This window comes from Bubalus bubalis, chromosome 14 (genome assembly GCF_019923935.1).
Source record: "Bubalus bubalis isolate 160015118507 breed Murrah chromosome 14, NDDB_SH_1, whole genome shotgun sequence".
In the NCBI taxonomy this organism is placed as follows: Eukaryota; Metazoa; Chordata; class Mammalia; order Artiodactyla; family Bovidae; genus Bubalus; species Bubalus bubalis.
Window position 1 is genome coordinate 31402303 of NC_059170.1, and position 17435 is coordinate 31419737.

Here is a 17435-nt window from a genome sequence, read left to right on the forward strand (position 1 = left end):
GACCGCCTCCCTGGCGGTCAGTGAGACCGTGAGACAGAGAGACCCGGGCCTGTGCCCCAGGCCGGCAGGCTAGCCAGCGTTCGGAGACGCGTAAGGGCGGGGCCCACGAGGGCCAGGGGAACGCCCGTTCGATCTGGGCCAACCAGCGCCCGTCTCTGAACCGCCAATGAGGAAGCTCCTTACAGCCAAGGCCAGGTCGGGAGCGAGGCTGCGGCGAGTGCGGCGCTGACAGAGACGCGCGCGCGCGACCCAGCTCGGACCCCGGACCGTCGCCGCCATCACCGCCGCCTGTCCAGTTGCTCCTCAGCCGCTTCTCCTCGCTATGGAGGCGAGGCCGCCACCGCCGCCTCGGGGTTCCAAGCCGCGGGCCGGGCGGTGGCCCTGAGGGCGTGTGGCGGGCCGAGACGCCGTCGCGGCACCGAGGCGGAGCCGCAGTCCTCGACCCCAGCGGTCCCGCCCAACGCTGGACTCGGTGAGTGTTCACGGCCGCCGCCACCCCGACGGGCTCCGGAGGTGGGGCGGCGGTTCCCGGGCGCGGGTGGGAGGGTGTCCCCGGCCTGAGCCCAAATCCCTCTTTTCCGGGCAGGATCCATCCGGCTTCTCCAGGGATTCCACATCCTTGCGCTGTCCGTGGGGCTGGGGCGGGGGAGGGGGAGAGTCCCCGGAAACGCGCCCGCCCAGGGGCCGACCCCTCTCCACAGCCCAGGAACTTTGCGTGCATCCTCCTGGGGCCGGGTCGCTGCCATAGTTCATTCTGAAAGAAGAAATTTGGACAGTGAGATCAGAATTTGCTCAGGTCCATTTAATGGGAAGAAAGAGGAGAACTCCTGGCATGAGAAAATTTGCTCTTGCAGTGACCAACTTTTCTTTCTCCAGCCCCTCTCTTTTCTGTCCACTCCCTGCAGTTGAGGCTGCTAAAGAAGGAAAACGGGCTCAGAGCTGCCCAGAATTCAAAATGAGCCAATTGGGAATGCATGCCCCCCTCCTTTTTACTTTCATGAATAACACAAAGAATATCGTTTCTTGAGAAATTAGTTCCTAATTGTATTTCCTGAAGATAAAAATAATAATGGCAGAGCTGAGCCCAGTGTTGAGCTTTCTTTCTTTTTTTTTTTGAGGTCAGTGAATGATGTTTGTAAGACAGGAAAAGAAGAATATTCAAAACCTCTCTAGGACGGTGAATGCCTTTAGAAGCCCTTGCTTGGGGATCCCTGCTCTAGAACCAGTCACATCTCTAGAAAGATCTCTTGCCACCTGCTTGCTGTTAGGCAGCTCTAGAACCAGAAGATGGTAGGCGAGGAGAGGACTGGTGGTGAAAGATGGATGAACATTGTGTCCTACTGTTTGTGACCCCATGGACTGTAGCCCGCCAGACTCCTCTGTCCGTGGAATTCTCCAGGCAGTAATATTAGAGTGGGAGCCATTCCCTTCTCTAGGGGATCTTCCCAACCCAGGGATCGAACCCAGGTCTCTTGCTTTGCAGTCAGATTTTTTATGGTCTGAGCCACTAGGGAAGCCCCTTGCCTGGCCACTCCTTTACAAAACACAGATCTGATGCTATCACTTGTTTACTTAAAACTCCGTTGCTTTCATTTTGCCATAGGATGAATGAAGCCCAAAATGCCTTAACAAGTCATACAAGACCCTTGACAGCCTTGCTTCAACTTATTCTTTTATTTTTAAATTAATCCTTCAATTCTCCTTCCCTTCATCCCCTTCTCTGGTCATTCAGAATTGCTTGCCCGCCTTTTTTTACATTTGGATACTTTTGCTTGCTCTTTCTTCCCCACCTTTACCTGCTGAGCTCCACCTCTTTAAAGCCGTTTTCAGTTGAGAGGCTAGATGTAGGAGCTGTGTCTTGTTCAGCTGTTCATCTCCCATGTTGAGAGCTTCTTCCTCCCAATTGTCTTATAGGTCCTGTCCCATCTCTTCCCCTTATGTTTACTTCCAGATACCCACTTCCTGAGAGAATCTTTCTTGAGTGTTTCCTGCTTGGCATGCAGCCAGGCAGATAGAATGTTGAAGACAGGACTTGTAGTACCTTGATTCCCCATCTACCCATGTCCATCCCATCCAGCCCCATAAATAATTAGCAGGTAGGAACTAACAGGTCTCATATCCCATGACCTTCAGTCTGCTCCACTGTCTCTGAAAGGCCAAAAGCGCTATGGTCTCTTTTTCACCTCTGCCTATCTGAAGTGCCCTGGCTAATGTATACTCTGAGGCAGAGTGCGATCTAGGAGGCTGTTCACTGGGTACTTTTTAGATGCTGATTTACCATCTAGGAGAAATCCAGAACCAGAAAAGCCACATCTCTGACTTAACTACATTCATGGCGTTCTATTTGCCAGACAAAGTGCTTGGGATACAGAATAAAAGTGAGGAAGTCACATTTTTACCTTTGAGGGGCTCACAGCTTAAAGCAGGACAGGTGGATACAAATACTTGCCACAGATATTGTGAGGATGTGATAATACCTTTTATTTGCCTTGTGTTAGGCTAGATAATAAATGCTTTCCATGAATTGTCTTATTTACTCCTTTCTATCCTCTAATAGTGGCTAATTCCTACTAGACAAGGGTGGAAACTGAGCCCATACAGTATGCTGATGAGGGAATAATCAGGATCTGAATCTTGGCAGTCTAGTTCCAGAGTATCTACCTGGCTGTATAGACAGCATCCCTTTTTTGGGTGGCCTGAGAAAACTTGACTGGGAGGAGGCCTTGGGTCATGAAGGATGGATAGGAGTTTCTGTATGGTGGACAGGATACGGGAAAGAGGGAGCCGCACAGGCAGGCTTGGAGGTGGAAGGAATCCATTGCCCTTGGGGAACGAGGAGAGGTTAAATGTAGTTGGATTGGGTAGAGAGAAGGGTGGGAGATGAGATTAGGTCAGCTTGAAGGGCTGTGAGTGCTGTGTTTAAGTTCGGGTGTGCATGCTCAGCCATGTCCAACTCTTTGCAACCTCATGGACTGTAGCCCACCAGGCTTCTCTGTTTATGGAATTTTCCAGGCAAGAATATTGGAGTGGGATATCATTTCCTACTCCAAGGGATCTTCCTGACCCAGGGATTGAACCCACATCTGCTGCATCTCCTGCATTGGCAGGGTGGGTTCTTTACCACTGAGCCACCTGGGAAGCCCCAAAATTTAGGCAGTGGAGACTTTAAAGGAGGATTTTAGAGGCGGTCAGGGACTTGAGCAGACCAGGCTTTGGAAAAGTCACTCGGAGGCAATGTGGGGCCAGATGCTCATGCCCTTCCAATTTAAGAGGCAATGGCCAGGACGCACAGAGGCAGAATCATGTCCTCTTAAACCCAGAGTGAGGTCCAAAGAGAATACTGCAGAATTTTGAGAAAAAGATAATACCTAGGAGAAAAATTAACAGCCGTTTGAAAGTATGTAATAGAGAAATATCTTCTTTCTACCTGACCTCCTCAGAAATGGTTGAAGTTTAGAGTACATGCTAAGTCGCTTCAGTCATGCCTGACTCTGCGACCCTGTGGACTAGCCCGCTAGACTCCTCTGTCCATGGGATTCTCCAGGCAAGAATACTGGAGTGGGTTGCTATGTCCCCCTCCAGGGGATCTTCCTGAACCAGGGATCGAACCTGCATCTCCTGCCTTGTAGGTAGATTCTTAACCTCTGAGCCACCAGGGAAGCCCATTGTGCTTATTTATCCTCTCTCTAAAGATGTGAATGGAACTCAAATGAATCTTTATCAGGGTATATATCAGGATAACCTGGGATGCTTCTCCACATGCTTTCCCTCACCTAACCTTCTCCCCCTGTTTGATTTTATCCTGTTTCTTTGAATTTGCAGAGGGAGATTGAGTCTCAGAAGGATAGAGTGACTTGTGCAAGATGGTGGGTGGTGGTGGTTTTTTTAAGCAGTCCTGTTATTTGTATTTGCCCAGCATCTTTCTTTGGAAGTTAGAGTTGATTTGTAAACATTGTTGCATTGTTTTTCTCCACCCTCATGTGGGAAAAATGAGGTCCAGTGAAACTTCAGTTTTAAGCAAGAATTTGGCCAAATGTAGAGCTTGTCTTTTTACTTCTTAACAAATGCCAAATCTGAGGAAATTTTTTTAGTGACTCTGAGTACAACAAAAGTAGCAATACTGTAACACTAACAATATAATTGAGCAACAAATCCATAAATAACCCAACATTAAAATTTATTTTAATATATTCTCTATAGAAAAGAGAATCCATTAAATATGAAATTGTATGTACTTTAAATTCACATCTATTTGTGTCATTGTATAGACATGCTATGCATGCATGGTAAGTCGCTTCAGTTGTGTCTGACTCTGTGCAACCCTATGGACAGCAGCTCACCAGGCTCCATCCACAGGATTCTCTAGGCAGGAATACTGGAGTGGGTTGCCATTTCCTTCGGTTTTTTTTTGTTGTTGTTATTACCTTTTATCTGTACTTGGTAGGTAAAGTACATGCAGAATATGATTTTTGTATTTTTTTGTAATTTATTGATTTTTATTTTTGACTATTCTAGGTCTTCATTGCTGAGTGTGGTCCTTCTCTAGTTTCAGAGAGTGGGGGCTGCTCTCCAGTTGCAGTGCACAAGCAGTAGTGGTTTCTCTTGTTGCAGAGCATGGCTGTAGGGCGTGAGAGCTCAGTAGTTGCAACGGATTCTTAACGACTGGACCACAAGGGAAGCCCTGATTTTTGTGTTTTTTAATAACATCAAACATTTTATCTTTACTCATTTTGTTTATTATTTTAAATTACAAAATAGCAGTCTATGCATTGATAACTGCACTTTGTACAATCATTTTTTATTTTCTTTTTTTCTCTCCTTTTTACTATTTTGAATGGTACTTTTGAGTACCCCTGAAACACTTCTTTTGGATTATTTTCTTGGATTCTTTCCCTAAAATGGGCTCACTGTATCAGAATATGATTTCATTGCCGAATTGGTGTCTAGAAAGGTTGAACTAGTTTACAACACCATTAACAATTTATGTGGCTCTATATCCTGACAATATAATCAGTACTATTAAATATAACCTAAAAATCAATTTTGTTAATTAAAAAAAAATGTAATAGTACTTTGAATTAGGTTAAATGTACATTTCTTCAGAAAAACTTTAGAAAACTAAATGAGCTACTAAATGAGCTTTAGTAGCTCATTTAGATTTTGAATTAGCTATTGTGCTGTGATATATATCATATCCAAGAGTTATGTAGCTAAAGCCAACTTGTTTTTGAAGAAGGACATAGTTTATGACAGAAATATTGAGGAAATTTAGGATAAGATCATATTAGTATGAAATAGAAAACTGGGTGCTATTCAATAGAAAATATCAGACATTGTGCTGTGAGTTAGGGATACCCCAGAGTAATATGGATGTGTTTTCACCTGCTAGCAAGGTAATGCTCAAAATCCTTCAAACTAGGCTTCAACAGTATGTGAATTGAGAACTTCCAGATGAATAAGCTGGATTTAGAAAAGCCAGAGGAACCAGAGATCAAATTGCCCACATCCATTGGATCATAGAAAAGACAAGAGAATTCCAGGAAAACATCTACTTCTGCTTCATTGACTACACTAAAGCCTTTGTCAATCACAACAAACTGGAAAATTCTTAAAGAGTTGGGAATACCAGACCATCTTACCTGCTTCCTGAGAAACCTGTATGCAGGTCAAGAAGCAACAGTTAGAACTGGACATGGAACAATGAACTGCTTCAAAATTGGGAAAGGTGTATGTCAAGGCTGTATATTGTCACCCTGCTTATTTAACTTATATGCAGAGTACATCATGAAAAATGTCCAGTTGGGTGAATCACAAGCTGGAATCAAGATTGCCAGGAGAAATATCTATAACCTCAGATATGCAGATGACACCACCCTTATGGCAGAAAGTCAAGAGGAACTAAAGAGCCTCTGGATGGGGGTGAAAGAGAAGAGTGAAAAAGTTGGCTTAAAACTCAACATTCACAATTCCATTCACCATTGCAATGGAAAGAATAAAATACTTAGGAATATATCTACCTAAAGAAACTGAAGACCTATATATAGAAAACTATAAAACACTGGTGAAAGAAATCAAAGAGGACACTAAGAGATGGAGAAATATACCATGTTCATGGATTGGAAGAATCAATATAGTGAAAATGAGTATACTACCCAAAGCAATCTATAGATTCAATGTAATCCCTATCAAGCTACCAACAGCATTCTTCACAGAGCTAGAACAAATAATTTCACAATTTGTATGGAAATACAAAAAACCTCGAATAGCCAAAGCGATCTTGAGAAAGAAGAATGGAACTGGAGGAATCAACCTACCTGACTTCAGGCTCTACTACAAAGCCACAGTCATCAAGACAGTATGGTACTGGCACAAAGACAGAAATATAGATCAATGGAACAAAATAGAAATCCCAGAGATAAATCCACGCACATATGGACACCTTATTTTTGACAAAGGAGGCAAGAATATACAATGGATTAAAGACAATCTCTTTAACAAGTGGTGCTGGGAAATCTGGTCAACCACTTGTAAAAGAATGAAACTAGAACACTTTCTAACACCATACACAAAATAAACTCAAAATGGATTAAAGATCTAAACGTAAGACCAGAAACTATAAAACTCCTAGAGGAGAACATAGGCAAAACACTCTCTGACATACATCACAGCAGGATCCTCTATGACCCACCTCCCAGAATATTGGAAATAAAAGCAAAAATAAACAAATGGGACCTAATTAACCTTAAAAGCTTCTGCACATCAAAGGAAACTATTAGCAAGGTGAAAAGACAGCCTTCAGAATGGGAGAAGATAATAGCAAATGAAGCAACTGACAAACAACTAATCTCGAGAATATACAAGCAACTCCTACAGCTCAACTCCAGAAAAATAAATGACCCAATCAAAAATGGGCCAAAGAACTAAATAGACATTTCTCCAAAGAAGACATACAGATGGCTAACAAACACATGAAAAGATGCTCAACATCACTCATTATCAGAGAAATGCAAATCAAAACCACTATGAGGTACCATTTCACACCAGTCAGAATGGCTGCGATCCAAAAGTCTACAAACAGTAAATGCTGGAGAGGGTGTGGAGAAAAGGAAACCCTCTTACACTGTTGGTGGGAATGCAAACTAGTACAGCCACTATGGAGAACAGTGTGGAGATTCCTTAAAAAACTGGAAATAGACCTGCCTTATGATCCAGCAATCCCACTGCTGGGCATACACACTGAGGAAACCAGAAGGGAAAGAGACACGTGTACCCCAATGTTCATCGCAGCACTGTTTATAATAGCCAGGACATGGAAGCAACCTAGATGTCCATCAGCAGATGAATGGATAAGAAAGCTGTGGTACTTATACACAATGGAGTATTATTCAGCCATTAAAAAGAATACATTTGAAGCAGTTCTAATGAGGTGGATGAAACTGGAGCCTATTATACAGAGTGAAGTAAGCCAGAAAGAAAAACACCAATACAGTATACTAACGCATATATATGGAATTTAGAAAGATGGTAACAATAACCCTGTGTACGAGACAGCAAAAGAGACACTGATATATAGAACAGTCTTATGGACTCTGTGAGAGAGGGAGAGGGTGCGAAGATTTGGGAGAATGGCATTGAAACATGTAAAATATCATGTATGAAACGAGTTGCCAGTCCAGGTTCGATGCACGATACTGGATGCTTGGGGCTGGTGCACTGGGACGACCCAGAGGGATGGAATGGGGAGGGAGGAGGGTTCAGGATGGGGAACACATGTATACCTGTGGCGGATTCATTTTGATATTTGGCAAAACTAATACAGTTATATAAAGTTTAAAAATAAAATTTAAACCACACACACACAAAAAAAGTAGACGGACCTGGAAACACACACACACACACACACACAAACTCAACATTCAAAACACTTTAAGATCATGGCATCCTGTCCCATCACTTCATGGCAAATAAGATGGGGAAACAATGACAGACTTTATTTTCTTGAGCTCCAAAATCACTGCAGACAGTGACTCCAGCTGTGAAATTAAAAGACACTTACTCCTTGGAAGGGAAGCTATGACACACCTAGACAGTATATTAAAGAGCAGAGACATCACTTTACTGACAAAAGTCTGTATAGTCAAAGCTGTGGTTTTTCTAGTAGTCATATGGATGTGAGAGTTGGACCATAAAGAAAGCTGAGCGCTGAAGAATTGATGCTTTTGAACTGTGGTGTTAGAGAAGACTCCTGAGAGTTCCTTGGACAGCAAGGAGATCCAACCAGTCAATCCTAAAGGAAATCAGTCTTGAATATTCATTGGAAGGACTGACACTGAAGCTGAGGTGGCAGTCCTTTGGCCACCTGATGCGAAGAGCTGACTCACTGGAGAAGATCCTGATGCTGGGAAAGATTGAGGACAGGAAGAGAAGGGGGTGACAGAGGATGAGATGAATGGGTGGCATTATAGATTCAGTGGACATGAGTTTGAGGAAACTCCAGGAGATAGTGAAGGACAGGGAAGCCTGGTGTGCTGCAGTCCATGGGGATGCAGAACTGGATACAACTGAGTGACTCAACAACAACAACATGGATGTGATGTCTATCCTTATGGACTAATTCAGTAGGCAGACATTAATTACCTTATGGTAATTACAGATACGATCAGAGGGGAAGAATAGGATGTCTTGGGAGTGCCAGAGAAGTTCAACAGGAAAACAACACTTGCGGTTAAACAACACAAAATCCCTGAGCTAGGAAGGTGTTGATACCTTAGGTACCTAACTTGAGAGTTCACGTGAACCATCTTAGGGGTCTTGTTCAAATACCAAGTCTTGATTCAGCAGGTCTGAAGTGGGACTTGGGCTTCTCTGGTGGCTCAGTAATAAAGAATCTGCCTGCCAGTGCAGGAGACGTGGGTTTGATTCCTGGGTGGGGAAGATCCTCTGGAAAAGGAAATGGCAACCCTCTCCACTATCCTTGTCTGGGAAATCCCATGGACAGAGGAGCCTGGCAGCTACAGTCGATGGCCTTGCAAAGTTGGAAATTCTTAGCAGCTAAACAACAGGGTGGGACTTGGGATTCTGTATTACCAAGTGGCTCCCTGGTGAGGAAGATGCTGTTGGTGGGTGGACCATGCTTGAGTAGCAAGGCCTAATTGAGAGCTTGGTTAGCATCAAAAGCTGAATGACCATGGTGAGTAGTAGGGGGTAATTCTCTATCCTGGCTGCACTTTGAGTTTGCCTGGGGAACTTAAACGATCAGGGCTGTTTAGTAGCCTACCCCCAGGAATTTTTATTACATAATAGTTCTGATTAAGGGACTGAGGGAGTATATATACATATATATATTTTTTTAACTCCCTGGGTGATTCTAATATGCAGCCAGAGTTAAGAACCACTGGGCTAGAGAGAGGCAAGGACCAGAGTTCAAGGCCCTGTATGCCATGCAAGTATTTTGGACTTGATCCTTAAGGCAGAGCTAAGCCTTTAAGAGATTACAAAGAGGAGTAAACTGATCTGATTTGCAGTTATGAAAAGTTCACTGTGGCTGCAGTCCAGAGCAGTAGTTTTCAGAGTGAGGTAGATAAGATGCTGGGATGCTGAATTTTTAATTATTTTTATCTAAAAATTGATAAAATATTACATTAGAGACTGTCACTGGTATCTCCTTGTGTCTATAGGTCAAACAACGTTAACATGTTAACTGCAGAACCTTAGATGTCCAGAAGTAAGAGAGAGGAGTTCTGCAGTAAGCGAGCAGAGCTGTATACATACATTAATAACAGTTTATATTATCAAGTTTTATTAAACTGACTTTCACAAAATGAAGAAGTGGCTTAAAATGATCCCTGCAAAGAAACCAGTGATTGAAGAAAATAATGCAAGCACAAGGAAACAAGCAAAATGGCACAGTTGACCTTTGTCTAGCTCCTATTATGAAGTCTTAGTGAGCTACTCAGCTTGTATTACATTGGAAAGTATAAAGAATCCTATGGACTTATATCCTCTGTTATTATAGGAATCTTGCTTTAAGATTGTGTAGAACCTGAGATGTAAAATAATAAAATATGAGGTCATCGCTAGTACAAAGCCATTTGAAAACTAAGCATCTGGAGCATAAAGAGAAGCTCTGCATTTTCTTTCTCCTAATGATTTTTTTTTTTTTAATTTATTTACTTTTTGGCTGTGTTGGTTGGTTGTTGCTGCACTGGGGTTAGTTGGCCGGGCAGGTTTGGGGGCAGGTGGGAGGTAGTTTTCATTGAGGTGCCTTGGCTTCTCATTGCAGTGGCTTCTCTTGTTGAAGAGCATGGACTCTAGAGAACAGGCTCAGTAGTTGGAATGCACAGGCTTAGTTGCCCCACAGCATGTGAAATCTTTCTGGACCGGGATCACGTCCCCTCCATTGGCAGGCGGATTCTTAACCACTGGACCACCGGGGAAGTCCTCCCCCTGTGATGTTTAAAGTCAGTGGCTGGGGAGTTCCGTGGCCGTCCAGTGGTTTGGACTCCATGCCGTCACTGCCCCAGCCCAGGTTCAATCCTGGTGGGGCAACTAAGATCCCTACAAGGCCTGGCAGTGCAGCCAGAAAGAAAAAGAAAAAAAGATGTAGGCTATTCAGTCAGATGCTGTAAATAATTTTACTAACCTAATGATTCAAGTATCTATATTAGAGTTTTCTGTTCTTAGAAACAACAAAAAAGCATATACCATTGGCAGGTCTTCCTGTCTGCAGTGGTGCCCCACCCCCCCCCCCCCAAAAAAACCCCGCTGATATTGTATATGGAAAATAATATGTCAAGAAACTAAAATGTATCCCTTATAACTTGTAAGAGGCATAGAAAATGTTTCTGAAGAGTTGAACAAGCAATATTAGAACAAATCTTTCAGTGTGGGAGGTTTGCTGCTGCTGCGAAGTCGCTTCAGTCGTGTCCAACCCTGTGCGACCCTATAGATGGCAGCCCACCAGGCTCTGCCATCCCTGGCAAGAACACTGGAGTGGGTTACATGGTTTTAAAAGTATAGAAGCTTGTAGCATATCTTAGTATTTGCTAGATTCTCTTTATTGAAAGAAATCTAAGAAGAATCACTTTTGTGGGCTACTGGAGGAAAGTTGCGTATTTCCTGTGCAATATTGCATAGGAACCTGGAATGTCAGGTCCATGGATCAAGGCAAATTGGACGTGGTCAAACAGGAGATGGCAAGAGTGAACGTCGACATTCTAGGAATCAGCGAACTGAAATGGACTGGAATGGGTGAATTTAACTCAGATGACCATTATATCTACTACTGCGGGCAGGAATCCTTAGAAGAAATGAGTAGCCATCATGGTCAACAAAAGAGTCCAAAATGCAGTTCTTGGATGCAATCTCAAAAACGACAGAATGATCTCTGTTCGTTTCCAAGGCAAACCATTCAATATCACAGTAATCCAAGTCTGTGCCCCAACCAGTAATGCTGAAGAAGCTGAAGTTGAACGGTTCTATGAAGACCTACAAGACCTTTTAGAACTAACATCCAAAAAAGATATCCTTTTCATTATAGGGGACTGGAATGCAAAAGTAGGAAGTCAAGAAACACCTGGAGTAACAGGCAAATTGGGCCTTGGAATACAGAATGAAGCAGGGCAAAGACTAATAGAGTTTTGCCAAGAAAATGCACTGGTCATAGCAAACACCCTCTTCCAACAACACAAGAGAACACTCTACACATGGGTATCACCAGATGGTCAACACCGAAATCAGATTGATTATATTCTTTGCAGCCAAAGATGGAGAAGCTCTATACAGTCAACAAAAACAACACCAGGAGCTGACTGTGGCTCAGATCATGAACTCCTTATTGCCAAATTCAGACTTAAATCGAAGTAGGGAAAAACCACTAGACCATTCAGATATGACCTAAATCAAATCCCTTATGATTATACAGTGGAAGTGAGAAATAGATTTAAGGGCCTAGATCTGATAGATAGAGTGCCTGATGAACTATGGATGGAGGTTCATGACATGTACAGGAGATAGGGATCAAGACCATCCCCATGGAAAAGAAATGCAGAAAAGCAAAATGACTGTCTGGGGAGGCCTTACAAATAGCTGTGAAAAGAAGAGAAGCGAAAAGCAAAGGAGAAAAGGAAAGATATAAGCATCTGAATGCAGAGTTCTAACGAATAGCAAGAAGAGATAAGAAAGCCTTCCTCTGTAATCAATGCAAAGAAATAGAGGAAAACAACAGAATGGGAAAGACTAGAGATCTCTTCAAGAAAATTAGAGATACCAAGGGAACATTTCATGCAAAGATGAGCTCGATAAAGGACAGAAATGGTATGGACCTAACAGAAGGAGAAGGTGTTAAGAAGAGGTGGCAGGAATACACAGAAGAACTGTACAAAAAAGATCTTCATGACCAAGATAATCAAGATGGTGTGATCACTCACCTAGAGCCAGACATCCTGGAATGTGAAGTCAAGTGGGCCTTAGAAAGCTTGACTATGAACAAAGCTAGTGGAGGTGATGGAATTCCAGTTGAGCTATTTCAAATCCTGAAAGATGATGCTGTGAAAGTGCTGCACTCAATATGCCAGCAAATTTGGAAAACTCAGCAGTGGCCACAGGACTGGAAAAGGTTACTTTTCATTCCAATCCCAAAGAAAGGCAGTGCCAAAGAATGCTCAAACTACTGCACAATTGCACTCATCTCACATGCTAGTAAAGTAATGCTCAAAGTTCTCCAAGCCAGGCTTCAGCAATATGTGAACCGTGAACTTCCAGATGTTCAAACTGGTTTTAAAAAAGGCAGAGGAACCAGGGATCAAATTGCCAACATCCGCTGGATCATCGAAAAAGCAAGAGAGTTCCAGAAAAACATCTATTTCTGCTTTATTGACTATGCCAAAGCCTTTGACTGTGTGGATCACAATAAACTGTGGAAAATTCTGAAAGAGATGGGAATACCAGGCCACCTGACCTGCCTCTTGAGAAACCTATATGCAGGTCAGGAAGCAACAGTGAGAACTGGACATGGAACAACAGACTGGTTCCAAATAGGAAAAGGAGTACGTCAAGGCTGTATATTGTCACCCTGCTTATTTAACTTATATGCAGAGTACATCATGAGAAATGCTGGGCTGGAAGAAGCACAAGCTGGAATCAAGATTGCCGGGAGAAATATCAAGAACCTCAGATATGCATATGATACCACCCTTATGGCAGAAAGTGAAGAGGAACTAAAAAGCCTCATGATGAAAGTGAAAGTGGAGAGTGAAAAAGTTGGCTTAAAGCTCAACATTGAGAAAACTAAGATCATGGCATCTGGTGCCATCACTTCATGGGAAATAGATGGGGAAACAGTGGAAACAGTGTCAGACTTTATTTTTGGGGGCTCCAAAATCACTGCAGATGGTGACTGCAGCCATGAAATTAAAAGACGCTTACTCCTTGGAAGGAAAGTTATGACCAACCTAGATAGCATATTGAAAAGCAGAGACATTACTTTACCAACACAGGTCCGTCTAGTCAAGGCTATGGTTTTTCCAGTGGTCATGTATGGATGTGAGAGTTGGACTGTGAAGAAAGCTGAATGCCGAAGAATTGATGCTTTTGAACTGTGGTGTTGGAGAAGACTCTTGAGAATCCCTTGGACTGCAAGGAGATCCAACCAGTCCATTCTGAAGGAGATCAGCCCTGGGATTTTTTTGGAAGGAATGATGCTAAAGCTGAAACTCCAGTACTTTGGCCACCTCATGCCAAGAGTTGACTCATTGGAAAAGACTCTGATGCTGGGAGGGATTGGGGCAGGAGGAGAAGGGGATGACAGAGGATGAGATGGCTGGATGACATCACTGACTTGATGGACATGAGTCTGAGTGAACTCCAGGAGTTGGTGATGGACAGGGAGGCTTGGCGTGCTGCGATTCATGGGGTCGCAAAGAGTCGGACACGACTGAGCGACTGAACTGAACTGGAGGAAAGTTATACTGGAGAAGACATTCTTAAGAATAAGTGACTGCCTTCATAACATTGCTGTATGGACTAATTGCCTAATATCTTTCTTTCTTAAAAGTGTGCTATGGGATAGCATTTTCTTTGTAATTAAGAAAAAGCTTTATTGTGATGTAATTTATATATTATAAACATCACCCTTTTAAAGTGTACAGTTCAGTGATTTTTAGTATATTTGTGGAGTTGTGCAAATGCTCACCATTATCTAATTTCAGAACATTTTCATCACACCAAGGAGAAGTCCTGCAGCCATTACCTTCACTCCCCATTCCACCCTCCCTCCCGCCCCTGGCAGCCTCTAGTCTTTCTGTCTTTGTCAATTTGCCTGTTCTGTACAGTTTTATAAATGGAATCATAAAATGTGGTCTTCGTTGGCTGACTTCTTTTAATTAGCCTTATGTTTTGAAGGGGAGTTCATTCATGTTGTAGCATATATCAGTACTTCATTCCTTTTTAATAGCTGAATAATACAATCCACTGTATGGATATATAGTTACTCATCAGTTAGTGAATTTTTGGGTTGTTTCCACTTTTTGGCTATTATGATTAATCTGCTGTGAACATATGTGTATACAAGTACATGTGTGGACACATGTTTTCATTTCTTTTGGATATTGAGTGGAATTGCTGGGTTAAATGGTTCTGTTAAACTTCTGAGGGGGAATTGCCAAACTGTTTTCTAGAGCAGTCGTGTCATTTTACATTCCCAGTAGCAGTGCACTAGGGTTCCAGTTTTTCCACATCCTCACTCAACATTTATTATGCTGTCTTTGACTATTAGTGATGTAAAGTAATACCTTATTGTAGTTTTGATTTGCATTTCCTTGGTGACTCATGATTTCATTGTGATTTTGTTGCAGCCATAAAAACTCTCATATTTTTACACATGAAGAACCTTGGAAACAAATTTCTTATATGATAAACATACTCAAATATATTTCTAAAAATTTTCCAGATGAGCTACTAATGAAATAAAGGACCTTGGCATTGATCATCAGCTGCTATTAAAACCAGTTGGGAACTTTATAATAGAAGGATCAGATAGACAGTCTTCTAATCAGTCTTAACATCTCTAAAATGGGTACAACCAAACTTTATGTTCCTCTGATGTGGGACAATAGAAAAAATATAACACCATTCATGAAATAGTCTTTCTCTGCCAAACCTGACTCAAATTAAGTACCTAGATTTAACAGTCAGTTTACAGAAGGTAATTATAAAATTCAGAGTGGGAGGTATCTGATAGGAAAGATTAAGCCAGTTACTTCAAATAAATGGCAAGGGGAAAAGTGGAGAAATATAACAGGTTAGAGAAGATTTTCGGAGAAGGCAATGGCAACCCACTCCAGTTCTCTTGCCTGGAAAATCCCATGAACAGAGGAGCCTGGTAGGCTGCAGTCTCTGGGGTAGTGAAGAATCGGACACAACTGAGCGACTTCACTTTCACTTTTCACTTTCATGCATTGGAGAAGGAAATGGCGACCCACTCCAGTGTTCTTGCCTCGAGAATCCCAGGGACGGTGGAGCCTGGTGGGCTGCCATCTGTGGGGTTGCACAGAGTTGGACACGACTGAAGCAACTTAGTAGTAGTAGTAGTAGAGAATATTTGAGACATATTAACTAAAAGTAATGTGTAGATCTTGATTAGCTCCTATTTCATGCAAACCAACTAAAAAATATGAGACATTTGGGAGTAATTTAAATACCACTTAATATATTAAATGATTTTTAAACAATTGTTTTATTATCATATAATCATATTTTTTATTTTCATAAAGAATTACGAAAATTTATTTTTATTTTCATATTTTCTTTATTATCATAAAGATATAATAGTATTATGTTAAAAGATTTCTTTTCCTTAGAGATAAGTACTGAAGTATTTATGGATGAAATGATATGATGTCTGGAATTTGCTCTAAGATAACTCATTGTGTCTGAGGGTTGTAGATTATTTACTGTTATTGATAAATCATTGACACTGGGTACTTGGTACATAAGGGTTGGTTATAGAGTTTGCTCTTGCTTTTAGTTTTAGTGGGTTTCACATCCGTTCGTTAGAAAAAGTAACATCTTTTGACTAGTTTTCAAGAGTAATTTTAAGAGCAGTTTCCTTTTCAAGGGCAGATAGATATTTGCTAGCCACATTTAAAGGGAAATGTTTGTATAATTGAATGCGTTGGAAAAATAACGATTTAGTAAGCACAGCCATAGTACTTCTTCCTTTTGGATCCATATTTCTTTCTGACTGTGATAGCTGTTAAAACCAACTATTGGGACTTCCCTGATGGTCAAGTGGTTAAGACTTTGTCTTCCAATGCAGGAAGTGTGGGTTTGATCCCTGATCTGGGAGCTAGGATGCCTCATGACCAAAAAAGCTAGAATATAAAACAGACAGTATTGTAACAGATTCAATAAAGAGTTTACTGGTCCACATCCAAAAAAAAAAGTAAAATACTGGTTTGAAACCAGACTTGCAGATTGCTTTGTCACAAAATATTAAAATTAGATTTTTCAAGCATAATGAGAAATATTTGATCCTATGGATCACACTAAATATTTTTAAAACAAGTTTAGTATCTTAGTAGTAGTAGTAATGGTTGAATCATTATTGCTGTCATTATTACATTTGGAAATGAATGTGTGTTTCTGTAGTATTTGTATATATTAGTACCTTTGTCATATTTATTGGGAAACATTTTGAGGATGTTCACATTGATTGATTGGCCAGTGTGCTGTCAAAGGTTTGTTCTTACTGTGGATAATGAATTGAACAGAGCATAGACACTCATTTGGTGATTGTTAAAGCAAGTTTGGGAAGGGATGATGGTGTTCTGGATTGCACTTAGTTTTTCTTTAGTCTTGTTACTGTAATTTTAGCTTTGCAGTTTTTGTAGAGAAATAAGACCAATAACTTTCACTTGCTCTTTAGTGTTAATTCAGCTTAACTGATTAAATTCCTTCATACTCCTTTGGTAGTGAATTTAATTTTCTTAGATATTTAAAAAACATTATACTTTTAATCTGTCAAATACAAGTCCTTGACAAGTTAGAGTTACCACCTTAAGCATAATCTCCTTAAGCACTTGAGCAGTACTAAGAAATTAAACTTATAAATGTAGTAAAACAATCTTTTAAGATTCCTGTGCTTTTCAATAGCTGAATCTGAATTTGTTGTTATTGTTCAGTTGCTTATTCGAGTACAGCTCTTTGCAACCCTATGGATGGCAGCACACCAGACTTCCCTGTCCTCACTGTCTTCCAGAATTTGCTCAGACTCATGTCCATTGGTTTGATGATGCCATTCAACCATCTCATCTTCTGTCACCACCTTCTCCTCCTGCCCTCAGTCTTTCTCAGCATGAGGGTCTTTTCCAAAGAGTCGGCTCTTTGCATCAGGTGGCCAAAGGATTGGTGCCTCAGCTCCAGCATCAGTCCTTCCA

At 41.6% G+C, this 17435-nt stretch overlaps 1 protein-coding gene across 6 annotated transcripts in view; it reads left to right on the top strand.

The window, feature by feature from the left end:
• Window positions 1-217: 217 nt before the first annotated feature.
• Window positions 218-17435, top strand: part of PTPRA (protein tyrosine phosphatase receptor type A) — a 171142-nt gene continuing 153924 nt past the window's right edge. For all 6 annotated transcript variants that reach the window (XM_006042724.4, XM_006042727.4, XM_006042725.4 and 3 more), the window contains exon 1: window positions 218-472. The gene's annotated coding sequence lies outside the window, so the exon portion shown is untranslated. The remainder of the gene's footprint in view (window positions 473-17435) is intronic.